This window comes from Rhinolophus sinicus, chromosome 15, assembly GCF_057876585.1.
Source record: "Rhinolophus sinicus isolate RSI-liver-muscle chromosome 15, RSI-T2T, whole genome shotgun sequence".
Taxonomy (NCBI): domain Eukaryota; kingdom Metazoa; phylum Chordata; class Mammalia; order Chiroptera; family Rhinolophidae; genus Rhinolophus; species Rhinolophus sinicus.
Window position 1 is genome coordinate 111,706,892 of NC_142515.1, and position 15,025 is coordinate 111,721,916.

Sequence of the window (15,025 nt, forward strand, 5' to 3'; positions counted from 1 at the left end):
TATTTTCCTTCACATTTCTTCTTACCATCTTATATGCTATATATAATCTACCTATATATTTTTTAAATTTTCTGTGCCCCCAATAGAATTAAGCTCTTTGAGGTCAAGGATTTTGTCTGTTTATACACTGATGTATCAAAAGCGCCTAATACAGTGCTTGGCACGTAGTTGGTACTCAATAAACTTTTTGTTTAATTATTTAAATAACAAGACCTCATTTTTTACCATTAAGGGCATTTATATGGAAAGTACTTAGGCTATTGATAACTAGAGCAATTGGCTTATTTTTAGTTTTAGATTGGTACCTGCTTTGCAATTACAGTACATATTAGGAAAAAAGTAGATATAATTAGCATTTCTCAGGTATGAGGCGAATCGCAATTTCAATGAGTGATGAATCAGACAACCCCTGGGCATAGGTAAAAGTAGATATTTGCCTGAAGCAATGTGTCCAGAGGAAAAGTAAAATTTTCTTAACTATAGCCTATAGTTATTTAAGCTAGAAAAATATTTTCCTGTTTTCTGAACCTTTGTAAAATTCCTTTAAATGACCTTAGCAATTATTCAGGCATTAAAATTAAAACAAACCAAAATCCAAAACAGGGATATCAAAATATTACTGTATTTCATCAGCTAGTCTCAAAACCAAAGGTGAGTAGATTCACTTAAGACTCCACAATTGTTTTAATAAATAAATCTGAATGTACCAGTTCTGCCAATTAAGTTCGTGAACTTATTGCAACAATGTTGCTAACCGTTTTTGATATCAGAGGGATTATTCATTATGGATTTGTACCAACTGGACAGTTAACCAAGTTTACTGTTTGGAAGTGCTGAAAAGGTTGCGTGAAAAAGTTAGATGACCTGAACTTTTCACCAACAATTCATGGCTCTTGCATCACGACAATGCACCAGCTCACACGGCACTGTCTGTGAGGGAGTTTTTAGCTAGTAAACAAGTAACTGTATTGGAATACCCTCCCTACTCACCTGATCTGGCCCCCAATGACTTCTTTCTGTACCTGAAGAGAAAGGAAATATTGAAAGGAGGACATTTTGATGACATTCAGGACATCAAGGGTAGTACGACGACAGCTCTGATGGCCATTCCAGAAAGAGAGTTCCAAAATTGCTTTGAAGGGTGGACTACACACTGGCGTTGGTGCATAGCTTCCCAAGGGGAGTACTTCGAAGGTGACCGTAGTGATATTCAGCAATGAGGTACGTAGCACTTTTTTTAGGATGTGTTTGCAAACTTAATTGACCTCGTATACTTCCTTGTTTTAAAAAGGATAAATAGTACTTGAGATTGGTAAATCAGTGGCAACATTAGATCTTCTGGTTTTAATATACTTGAAACAAATTATCTAATTAAATAATGTTATTATTAATTTATTTGATATTTATTTGAATAGCTTATAGAGCCACTTATAGAATTATCACAAATATTGAACAAATATTCCTAATTTTTTTATATTTGTAGTATAACGAAGTATATTGCCAGTCAGGGGGAAAGAAAACTTACCCAGTACAAAGTGTGTTTCATTTTGCTTGTTTGTTTGGAAGGAAATTGCTTTCTGTTTTTTTTACGTAGCAACAGTATTATATCATTTAATTTCCTTTGTAATGTAATGTTCCATAAATATGGGAGAAATTACGTTTTTCTTTTTTTGCTGAAATGTTTTTATTTGAAATAAATAGTTGCACCAGGAGAGATGAAGTTTTATAAACACTCAGATTTGATTAAGACCTGAAATCAAAGTTGGTGATAAAAATAGAAGCTTCTTTTAATAAAATGCCATTAAATCATTTTAATAAAATGCCATTTTGTTTATACAGAACAGTGTATAAACGACATATGCATAGTTTTAAATATTCATGGTAAAGTTGTATACTCACCACCTGGGTAAAGAAACAGCATTAGCAATACCGGTGCTCTCTGTGCCCTTCCCATCACATCTCCCTCTCTCTGCCAAGAGGCAACTGTTGTTTTGCTTTTGTGTCCTTCATTCATTTGCTTTCCCCAGAGCTCCACCATCTGTGTATATATCCCTAAAGAATATATTATTTAGTTTTGAAAATGAGAGGAGCAATCACAAACCTCGTTGTATAAAGAAAAGGCAATATTGTCATCACTTGTTGAAGGCTATCAAGAAAAATATGCTGAACGGAGCCTCGGGATCATAGTCTGGCTTCAGCTCCTCTGAGAGTTTACAAATTTGTTTCTTCCTTAGTAAATCCTGGGAAACAGAGCTTATTAGCATCCACCCATCTGACGTGGATGTAGTGTGGACCAGGTACAGGTCACACAGCTGAAGTTGGTTAGACAGAGAGGACTGCTCTTTAGTTTCTATTTTTCACTCTGATGGCCTACCACAAGGTCTTAGGAGTAAGTCAAGCCAGAATTCTTTGAGGGTAAAATGACTGTTCTCAGGTGAAGAGGAGAGCAGGACTTCATCAATACCTGGTCAAGACAAGCCAAACACAGGCAAGTACCTGGGTCAGTCTCACGAAGTTACTCTACCCTCAGGCTAAAAGAAGACATAATGGCAAAGGGGACCTTGGTCATGACAGTGTTGACCGTGTCTGATTCTTGAGTCATTCCGCCCCACCTGGACTCCCCACATGTGTGGGGGCATAGCTGTCATGTGGGATATTTTCTTTCCCCTCTGTTAGATCTCTAACTCCCTGTATTACATTTCTTCCTCTTTCTTGGTTGATTCTCCCATATTGGTGAAGAACATCTTCCAGTTTCTTCTTAAGAAAAAATACATGGAAATAAATGTCTTGAGATCTTGAATGTCTGAAAATACATTGGTTAAATCCTCTCACCAGATTGATCATTTGTGAGCCTAGGAATCTAGGTTGGAGGTCATTTTGTTCAGCATTTTTAATGTAATTCTCTTGATTCTTGAAAGCCTCTCTTCTTGCTTCCAGTGCTGCTGTTGAGAAGTCCAAAACTGTTGTATTTCTTTATCCTTTGTGAGTATCCAACCTGTTTCTTTTTATTCCTGAAAGCTAGTCAAGTTGTTTCTTTGTCCAGGTATTCTGAAATTTCACAATGAGTGACTTATGAATCCATCTTCATCGGTGTTCCTTGGCACTTCTTTTAATCTTGAAACTCAAGTTCTTAAAGTCTGATAATCTTTCTTGAATTATTTTGATGATTGCTATTTGTTCTTTTTCTGCTTTTTTTTCTTCTATTTAAAAAAATTTTTTTCTCTTATTTCCCACCCCTTTCGTGTTTTTTTTTTTCTGTTCTGCTTTCAGGGATGCTTTCTTCAACTTTATCTTCTAACCCATCTTTTTACATTTTTTTTTCCTTCTTCTAACAAGCTTTTAATACCTAAGGACTTGTTGTTCTCTGAGAATTCCTGTTCTATGACATTCTGTTCATTTTTGTGGATGCTGCATATTTTTTTTTTATTTTTAACTCTAAAGATATTAGTGACATTTATTTCTCTTTAAAGTTTTTTCATCCCGAATAGCCTTTGATTCAGGTTGCTTTTCCTGTTTGCATTTATCTGTATCGTTCACCTTAGAAGGTCCCCTCAATAACTGATAATCCTTGATTCTAAAACCCTACAGTTATGCATGGGGACTTACTCCCAGATTAAGCATGAGGGACTTAAAAACTCACTGAAGATGAGTGAAAGTGACTTATGTATACTTCACTGTAGGGTAACTTGGGTGGGTAAGTTTAACTGTTGAGTTAGATTCACCAGGAAAATGATGCCCAATCTCCTGCCAGGTATTTAAGTGCTTGGTTGCTAGCATTTGGGGCACTGAGTGAGGGGATAGAGATGGGGGTCTCTGCAATAAGCATTCAATATGCATAAAGTTGATAAATCCACTGTTTGGGTAACAAGACCTATCCCCTCCTTTGTGCCAGGCACTTTCATAGTATAGAGATCTTACGCTTTACTTTCTTCAGAGAATAAATGTGTGATCTACCACAAAGCTTGAAAAAGAGTAACTGCTTCCCACTTGTAAAGGGGAGGTCAAACTGCTTTTACCATAGTCTTCCTAATTGCAAGTTCCAGAAGTTCCTGTTGTTGCCACTTTCCCTGTCTTTTGAAGATCCTGTAGAATAAATTGAGTTGTTTTTCGGTCTTCCTGATGTCTTGGGATTCAGGTTTCTTGAATCCAAGGTCAGTTACCATTCGTCTATTTTGTTCTCAACTTCCAAATATTTGCTGCTGCTATCTGTTTTCCCTGTACTTTTTCAGTTTTGGTGGTATTGGGAAAGAGAGTAAAATGAATGCGTTTGATCTTTCATCCTAACTCAGAAATTTAGGAAATGTTTTCTTAATTTATTTAATTTCATGTAGTTATAAGATTGTAGTATACTTTAGATCTGAACTAAATCTTTGCCTCTTTTGTGCTATGGGTGGGATGTTTTGAGATTTGTCTTTTAGAATCATCACTTAGCAAGATATATGTGTGAGGTTTGATTGACACTGTTTGCTAAATTTATTTACCTCTTTCCCAACTCAAAGTCACTATTTTTTTGTGATTGGAATAGGTATAGAGAAAGATGGTGAAGCATTCATTCCTGGCTATGTTGGGGTCCTACTTTGACATATGAAGAGGTGGGCCTTTTTCTCTAGCAGAACTGTTTCTCCATAAAAACTCACCTGTTACATGTGCCATTACTTCAGGGCCAAGGTTTCCTCTAGATGACAGGAGTAGTAATAAATTCACAGATAAAATTAACAGAGTGATTTTTTTTAAATTAAATTTATTGGGGTGACAATTGTTAGTAAAATTACATAGATTTCAGGTGTACAATTCTGTATTACATCATCTATAAATCCCATTGTGTGTTCATCACCCAAACAGAGTGATTTAACAGTTAAAAAGCTTGCATGCTAAGAAAACCTTTACTGACTAATCCCATTGTTGACTTTTTAGGTTTGATGGAACATTGATGGGGAGATGATTTTGATCCCATTATATCACACCACTTATGTAGGCTCAGAATGTGTTAGGATTCTGTAAAATGTTCCCATTTGTCAACATATCCCCAAATTTCAGAGAGAGGAACTGAAGCTGTTTTTCCTGTTACATTTTATCCACGTATTTGTATAAATTGTTTTAAAAAGCATTAGTAAATTTACTTTTATTGCATAACATATAAAGACATAGTACCAAATGCTTTTGTCATCCCTTACCACATGAAAATACATTATTTAAAAAAAAGTGAAAGTGCTTAATTTCACAAAGCCGGGGCTTTTGTGATATGTCAGAAACAGTATAAAATGTGATTAAAACGCTACACTTAGTGGCAAACACAAATGCCTCTCTGCAAGGTGGCTTCTAAATATACACGGGGCACATAGTTATTAGTGACTCTCTGAGCAAGCTCGGTTCAGCTGAAGCTAATGAGGGAGAAGGCAAGGAAGTTTGTACATTTCACATTTGGATCTTATATGTCTATTTCTGGATCCATCAGGAAGGGAAGCATTTTGAGATAGGACTTTTTTTTATATATTTAACACATTCTAGACATGAAAGAAGACATTCCCTTCTTTCTTTGACTTCAAATTCTACCAATTACATCCCTCTCAAAAACACTCTTAAGCACAAGTCAATCCTACAGTTTAATATAATAAAAGTTTTCATTAAGAGTTTCCCTTGGTTATACTTATTTTTGCCTCAATTTTTTTCATCTGTAAAATAAAGTATTAGTTTGAAAAAACTTTCTGTAGTAATCAAGGTGACTGATGTTCAAGTTATTCCAAAGAATATAAAAGTTGAAAGGTGAAAGAGTTATTATCTATAAAATTGGTCTTAGTTATACTTTTATACATTATTTTCCTGTGCAAAGACATTTGTAGACAACCTTCAATGCAAGACAATGTGTGTCAGGTGTCAAGTGCTAATTAGAGTTAGGCAAATAGTGAATTAATAAATACTTCTACTTTTTATTATCCAGGTACTTTTCTAGGAACTGGAAATTCAGTGGCATCACCTTTGAGGCCATGACCTCCAGGAAATTCCCTTTCACTGAGGGAAGGCTGAATTCTTAGGACTCCACTAACGAATCAGGAAACTGCTTATTGAGCACATAGTCATTATCAGGTTCTCTATGTGCCCAGCGGTGCTAAGATTAAAGACATAGTTCTTGCCTTCAGGGAGCTCACTTACTTATGGCTGAGTCAGAAACAATACAGTGGTCTAAAGAGATGTGACTAAAGACGTTGAACAATCTCCAGATCCTCTAATTCTACTCTAATTTGTGATTTCATCAAATTCTTCCTCTGTAAAATGGGGATAATATGACTTCATTTATAGCTTTGTTATGTGCAGTAAATAACACGCAGCAGTATGGACCCTGGGTGGTCAGTCTTCTGACTGGCTCAGTGATTCCAACTCAGCAGTAACTATCCTAGTCCGTGCCCCCGCAGACTGACAGATTACACGCCCCGGAGTTTCAGGGCCACTTGCGAGATTTAAAACTTCAAATGTTAAATTGTGGGATGCCGAGCCCATGGCGTAAGTACTGTGTTTGGGGTAAAAACAGGTTGTCATGAGAGTACATAAAAAGGACACCTGAGTGGGATTGGGGGAGGGTGGGTGCAGGGAATCCTGAGGTGAGGTCTGAAGCTGTTAGTTTGAGGGTGCAGAAAAGAACTGGCATTTGAAGCAGAAGAAGAGATTGGGCAAATAGGTGGAGGTGAGATAGGGGAGCCTGGTACTTCAGAGGCATCACAGGTATTTCAGTAGAACTTGAGCCTAGGCAGGGATTTGAAGGCTTTTTTGTGCCACAGCTCCCTTTGTCCACTGGTAAAGCCAAAGAATCCTTCTCGGAGGAATGTTGTTACATGTACCGTGTTTCCCTGAAAATAGCACCGGGTCTTATATTTAATTTTTGCTCCAAAAGACTCATTAGGACTTATATTCAGTGGATGTCATCCTGAAAAATCATGCTAGGGCTTATTTTCCGGTGAGATCTTATTTTCGGGGAAACACAGTATAAAGTAGGAAACAATAATTGTAGTGCCGTTATCAGAATATTTAGAATACAAGTGCAATTTATATATTTCTTTATTAACTCATTAATAATAAGGTCTAGCAGTGGGTGTAATTACTATGATTTCACAGTAGCAATGAGGATGAACAATGTTTGAAAATGTCTATAGTAACTGGAATGTATTATCTGATTTCTATTGGTTGTAAAGTTGGAGATAGAGTTAATAGTACTGTGGTTTATTGCCTACATTTGTAACTAGAGGAATTCCTCAATTTGAAGATCAGTAAAAATAAAGATTTTCTTTTCCCATCCTAGATCAGTCTACTATAGACCCAAGTTATGTACCCCTGGTTTTAGGCTGTAGCATCTAAACGAGGTTCTCTATCTTTAGTCAGATCCTGCCTTTAATTCAGTGTCTGCTTTGGGAATGCACAGATCTGATCAAGACACTTCCCTTCTTAAAGCTCTTCATTGGTTCTCCTGGTCTTTAGGATTAAGTTTAGATTCTTTGTTGTGACTCACAAATCCCTCCAGGATGGGTCTCTCTCCATTGTCTTTTGTTCTTTTCCCCAGCCAAACAGAACTTGTCAAATACAAGCCTCTCTTGCCTTCCCACTCACTGTTTTTTGTGTGTGTTTTTTTCTGACAAAACTCCTCTTCTTTGACTCTATCCCTCTTCTTGGTAAACTCCTTAGTTATCACCCCCTTCAGAAATCTATGTGGTTTCTGGCCTCACAGGGTTTACATATTGGGGAAGACAGATAGATGCTTAAACATGTAATTATGATATAATGTAAGAACTGCTGTGTTTTTTTTACCTCCAGGGCTTACAAAGTGCCTGGACCAAAACCTGCTTAGTGCCCTAGTGTCACTCATCTCCAAGGGCAGCCATTTATGTGACTCTTCTGTGCTGTGTGAGTGCTGCCCCTAGAGTTGTGTAACTGTCAGCCCTGGCCTGATAGTATTTTATTGACGAATAAACAAATGAGTGGTTTCCGCGGGGTGAGGAAGAGTGCTACAGAGACTGAAATTTGGGCAGGAATCATTCTTGGATTAAGTACACTCAGTTTTTAAAATGAATGATCTTGATTTTTTTTTCATTTTTATAGTCTAGAAGAGATGAACATTTCAGGGGCTTAAAACAGCCACTTGTTCTGAATATAAAAGTATCAAAATTAATTTATAAGAAAGTTAAAAATATGGCAAAATATACCAAAATAAAGTTACCCATAAACAATTCCATGACTGGATGCAACTTTCTTGGAATATTTTAGATCAATGATATTTGAAATTGATGATAAACTTTATTGAATATATATTGGGACACTGATTTCTTGACTCCAAAAATGTAAGTTTTATGAAACTTACAGAATATATAGTTATCATTGACATGTGGTTTTTCCTTTGGTAATTATTACATTTAGCAAATATTTTCTGAAAATAAAACATGACTAAGGCACTGGGCTTGACACTCTGAAGAATCTAGAGACAGATTGGACACTGATCCCATGACTTGGGCACTTACAGATGATTGGGAATATCAGATACACTTGGAACCTTCATACAAGACAGTAAGGATACGTGACTTAAGAAAGTTGCAGCCAGCCAGAGTGAACCTTTTAAAGGTAAATTCGGTCATGTCATGTCCTGCTTAAAATCTTCAGTGAATTCTCATTAATTTTTATTTCAATTAAAACTTTTTACTGGGATATAATTCAACTATAAAAGTCACTTTTTACGGTGTACAATTCACAATTCTCTCATTAAATTTTAGCTAAAATCCAAACTCTTAACAATGACCTATGGCTTTTGTAATCTGGCTCCTGCCTGTACCTCTCCAATTTATTTCATGACACATTTGCCTTTGCAATTGCTGTTTCCTTAACCTAGAATCCTGGAATACTTTTGCTACTGGAATTTGACACAGCTGGCTCATCTTGAGGGTCTTAGCTGAGATGATACCTCCAAAGAGTTGTTTTCTTTGAACAAGTATCCAAAATAGCCCTTCCATCTACCCACCTACTCTCTATCATATCACCCTATTTATTTTCTTCACTGGATTTATAATCTGTAAATGATTCTATATTATTTATGTGTTACTGGTATATTGCCTGGCTTTCCCACTGGAGTATAATTTTCACGGGGCAGGGATTTTTTGTTTGCTTTAGCTCTCCTTATTTAAAAAGCTCCCAATTTTTTTTATTTTGAAAAATTTCTAACTTACAGAACAGTTAAAAAAATAGTACAATAAACACCCATATACCCTTCACCTAGTCTTCAATTGTTAATATTTTATCACATTTGTTTTACTTTTGTCTTTATATGTCTACAGTTGTCCCTCAGTATCCACAGGAGATTGGTTTTAGGACCTGCTCAAATATCAAAATCTGAGGATGCTCGACTCCCTTATATAAACTGGTGTAGTATTTGCATATAACCTATGGACATCCTCCTGTATAGTTTAAATCATCTCTAGATTACTTATAATACCTAGTACAATGTAAATGCTATGTAAATAGTTGTTATATTGTATTGTTTAGGGAATAATGACAAGAAAAAAGTCTGTATAGTACAGACACAACCATTATAGGTCTATTAGATTGGTGCAAAAGTAATTAAATGGTTTTTGCAATTATTTTTAACCTTTTAAACTGCAATTACTTTTGCACCAGCCTAATAGTATATGTCAACAACAAAAAATTAAATTTTTTTAAAAATATTTTTGATCTGAGGTTGGTTAAATACACAATGCGGAACTCTTAATATTGAGGGTTGAAGGTGTATCTATATTTTTCTGAACCATCTGAAGTCAGATATCATACTTGACCCCTAAATACTTCAACATGAATCTCCTAAGAATTAGTAACCATCACTACATAACCATAGTACCATTATTACTCTAAAACATTTAACGTTGCTACAATACTACTATTTATTATATAGTACATGTTCAGTTTTCCCCAGTTGTCCCTTATGGCTCTTTTTTCCCAGTCCAGGATCCAATCAAGGATTATCCATTTCATTTGATTAAATCTTTTAAAGACTCGTTTAATTTACAACCGTGTCCCCTACTTACCACTTAACTGAGACAGTTCTAGTGAAGTTCACTCCTAACCACTAGAAAAACCAATGGGCTTTGATCAATCCTCATCCTTCCCTACCTGTGTCAGTCAACAATTTAATCTTCCTTCTTTTTTGGAACCCTTTCCTCTCTTACTCATTCTGATGGTACCTATACTCCCCTACCTCTTGTCCCTTTTCAATTGACAGAGAACAAAAATGGGCTCCAATCAGGATATGACTGCTAATGGGAAAGAGTCAGATCTTACAACAGGTTCTATATTCAACTTCTTTCATTTCATCACAGACTTTTATGGAAAATATACTATATCCAAGAAACCATACTAGATGGTTTAAGGGGGATAAGACCCATGGAATGTCCAGTCTTTTGGAGGGAAGAGATTGGTAGACAAGTAACTAAAACTCGAAGCAGAAAAAGGTAGGGTTGATAAACATTTGGATGTGAAAAGGAAGGACAATTAAAAGTGACCCTGAAGATAAGAATCATTCATAGCATTTACATTTATTACTAATGCCCCATTGCTTAGTGAAAAAACTAGGTTATAAAGTTTGTGTGATTCTTAAAGAAAAATAGTTTTTTTCCTCCTGTTTTATTGGGTCATTATATTATAAATATTAAAACTTCCTTTTTAAAGTGATTACTGTATCTAGTGGCAGTCCTTTTCTCATTTGCTCTTTAGAACAATCCTATTTGGTAGATATTACTAGCCCTGTTTTATGGATGAAATTAAAACTCAGAGGCATTAAATAAGAATGTAGGAAATTGTCCTCAAATAGAATTAAAGTCTCCTTTCTTCATTATTTGAAATGAATTCTTTAGGGAACTACACACAGAATGTTTATTTAAGTATACTCCTTTTGGTTTTTACTAAATCCGGAAACGAAATGCTAGCAGTTAAATTGAATGGACTCACAGGCCCCCAGATTCAGTACTTTATATTTAACACAGATGACTAATTTTCTTCCTTGTCAAAGTGACCCAGCAATCAGTTTAGGTGCTTGGGTACATAATACCTCTTTAAATCCAAGAGGGTACAATAGATGCGACAAAATGGATGGACCTAGAGGATATTATGCTAAGTGAAATAAGTCAGACAGAGAGAGACAAATACTACATGATCTCACTTATATGTGGAATCTAGAGAACAAAATAGACAAATAAACAAAAACAACAGAAGTGGACTCATAGATACAGAGAGCAAACTGATGGTTACCAGGTGGGAGGGAGGTTGAAGGGCTGGGTGGAAAAGGTGAAGGAATTAAGAAGGACAAATTGGTAGTAACAGAAGAGTCACGGGGATGTAAAGTACAGTATGGGGGATATAGTCAATGATGATGTAATAACTGTGCACAGTGTTTGGTGGGCACTGGACTTATTGGGGGATCACTTCATAAATTATATAAATGTCTAACCACTATGCCGTACACCTGAAACTAATATAAAATAATACAGAATGTCAACTATAATTGAAAACAAAAATTTTGAATAAGGGTACAATAGCGTCTGTAACGTTGGTGAGAATAATGCAGCTTTCTAAAGCTGTGTCTACATGGCAGTCCTAAAATGGATAAAAAGTGCAGAGTATATCCGTAGTTGTTCACAGCCCTCAAATGCCATTTTAGTGTTGAGAAATCTGAAGACTGATGTTGTTTTTTATGTTCCATTTTTTTTCTAAAACTGGGGTAATCAGTCATCTTCAAGCAGTCAAACCAGTTTGATGGCTACCCCTCCCACTTCCCCCATCAGAAACTGACTTCAGACCTTAGTGCTCTTCGGCTGATGGTTAGAGTTGGATCCAGAGGTGTGGCAGTGAAAAGAAAGAAAGAAAGAAAGAAAAAACTTTGTAAACTCCACAAAAAGATTTTGTAAATAGAAGTAAAAGCTGTGTAAACATAGTACTTGAACTTTCTCTAGTTTCTGTGGCACACTAGGAACCCAGCAGAAAGAGATCACCCCACAATCCACAAAATAGAGGTCTTTTTAGGGAGTGGAGAGGGTGTCTGGCTGCTTCTGCTTTTGTCCAAAAACTCTCCTGTCTAAAAGTTTTGATTCAAATAGCTCACGTGTAGGAATCCTGAAGAATTGTCAGTGATAAAAAAGGTGACTAAAATGTGAGAACTCATTTTATTACAAAGCAAGTCAGAATAGTTCTTTGTTGACACTGAAGGAAAAAGATCTGGTGAGGTTGGGAAACTAGTGCGGTCGGTGAGCAGTTGGGGAGCGCTTGAGGAGGGTTTAGGATGATGGGGGTTTGTGTTAGGCAGGATGGAATTCTGTAACCCTATTCTTTTCCTAGATGCCACATGAACTTTGTTTAGCCTTCTCTCCTTTCACTACCTACAAAAAAAAAAAAAAAAAAAAGTGGCAGAGAGGAAGTAGGCAACAGTAGGAGCTGAGCCGGCAGAGCAGGAGTTTGTACCAGTTAGTCCTAGATTTTTTTTTTGATATATTTTAAGAGATTAGTACTTTATATGTGATTTGGGAGAATTGAATCTGAAATTCTGATTCTGAAAAAATTAGTTAAATTGTTTTGCTTCATGGATTCCTGATGGTTCTGAGTGGGTAAAGAGCCCATTATCGAGAATTACTTCTTTTGGTCTAAGAAACTAATGGAATTTGTGACTGAATCAAAGATTATATGGATGTTCCAAATGCTAACCAGAGTAGCTGAAAAACAGAATAGTAAATAGCTAAATTGATCAGAAAAGTTTTTATAATTTTTTTCAAAAATTAAAAATAGTCATTTTTAATAATACAGTCATAACATATGCTTTAATTATTGTAATTATGGCTTACATTTATTAAGCACAAAGTGTATTTGGATGCTACACTGAGCACTTTATCTGTAATCCTTAAAAGGTTACTATTATTATAGTTATTTTATAGATGAGGAAACTGAAACTCAGTAATTTGTTCAATAAATTCTCAAGAGTATACAACCAGTAAATCATGGAAGTAGAATAAGCCATATGTGTCAAAGCCTATGCTCTTAACTAGTACACAGTTTTATGATGTTTATTATAGCAAAATATTAAAGATTGGTTAAATTATGGTCTAGTCAGTAATGTAATAATATACAGTTAAGGTCATGTTTCAAAGAGTATTTAGTGACATGGAAAATGGTAACGATGTATTTCTAAGTGAAAAACGCAGGTTACAAGTACTATGTTTAGCATGATTTCAATTTGGATTACACATTTATTTAGTGGAAATACATACATACACCAAATGTTAGAGATGGTATCTCTGGGTATTGCAATTGTGGGTGCGTATATAGTATATACGTACTTTTTTCTTTTTCATTTTTGAACTTTTCTGCATTTCCCAAACTTTCTACACTTAACATGCATTATTTTTCCAATTACGTAAGAACCTTCAATGTTATTTAAAGTAAAAGCGAGAAATATAGTGGGAGGGATAACAAATGTACCATCATCAATTTTGTGACAGATAACGGAAATTTGGTGGGGAAAGAAGGGTGGGAAGAACTGAACATTCGAATGCAGCTATAAAACAAATGCGATTTCTTTCACAGGTGCAGCCACCAGTGCAGATATGTCTCATACTTTTCCATTAGCCGATATCTTATTAACCAGAGTCATGAGTAAGCACAGTCATATCCTGATCATTTTCCTCCTTCTTGAGTCGCTTTCCTCCCTTGGCTTCCGTGACTCCCCACTCCTATTTTCCATCTAGGTCAGTAGCCTCCCCTTTCTCAATCTCCTTTGCTAGTTCCTTCTCTTCTCAACTCCCTTTACATTCCAAAGAGCCCCAGACTTGGCCTTGAGTCTCTTTTCTCATCTACCACAGAGGAAAAGCCTGCAGGAGTCAGGTCAGTAACAAATGAGGCAAGTTCTTGCTTTCACAATTACCCCAGCCCAAGTCCAGTCATCTCCATCTCAGTCAATAGCATATCTACCAGCTGTTCAAGTCAAAAATCTAGAAGGCATCTTTCATTGTTCCCTTTTTCTCATCTTCATTTCTTCACATCCAGTACATCAGCAAATTCTGTTGGTTCTATTGTCAAAATATATCTGGAATCCTTTTCTTTCCCCTTTTCAGCCTCCATCTTGTGTAGGTTATTTAAGTGTTATCCTGACTGGTCTCTCATTTATTTTTGCTGGGCCCCCATCCATTCTTCACACACAGCCAGGTGTTGTATTAATTTTTGGATTTGGAATTGAAAATTCAGAAGATAAGGCTCTGGTCTTCTTTCATTCTTCTGATTGAAAAGGTGAAACTTACCAAGTTTGTCTGAATTATCACAACTTAGAATTATTAGTACTAAGAAAAAGTGAATTCACTTTGGTTTCCTAGCAGTCAAATATTTGGGAACCTAAAAAACAACAATAAAAATTTTTATTTGCTTACTTGTTCTGCTCACTTTGTATGCCACCACCTACGTTAACAATGATTGAAGGACAATTGAAAAAAAAAAAAAAAAAGGAAATTATATTCCATTCTTGATTCTCATCCACCTGTAAAGAACAAAACAGAGAGGCTGAAATAAATGTGTATTATAGTCTGGAGGGGGCTTAGCAAACTTGTTCTCACTTAAGTTAGGCTTACCTCATTTTTCCAGGCCCTCAATACCTCAATGCAATAGTGCTGGGGTTTTTTTTGCCTTCTAAGCTTCTACAACTATGACTCACAGAACTAGAACTAGATCAGTACTGCTATGTGTTACTTTCTATATTAGATTTTTCTCAACTGGTTAAAATGACATAAGCAAAATACATTTTGTTTTTCTGAAGCTTAAACACACAGTTAAGCTGTCTAGCAATCACCCATTTTAAGAAACTGGATTTAGCAGAGGAATAAAGACTTTCTAATTTTACTATACAACATAAAATAATTTCCCCCAGCTATTTCCTCCAGTGGCTGATCACAGAACTTCCAGTAATCTCATTTAGACCCTGAAAATTAGAATACATTTTCCTAAGTAGTAACTTCTTATTTTCTAACCA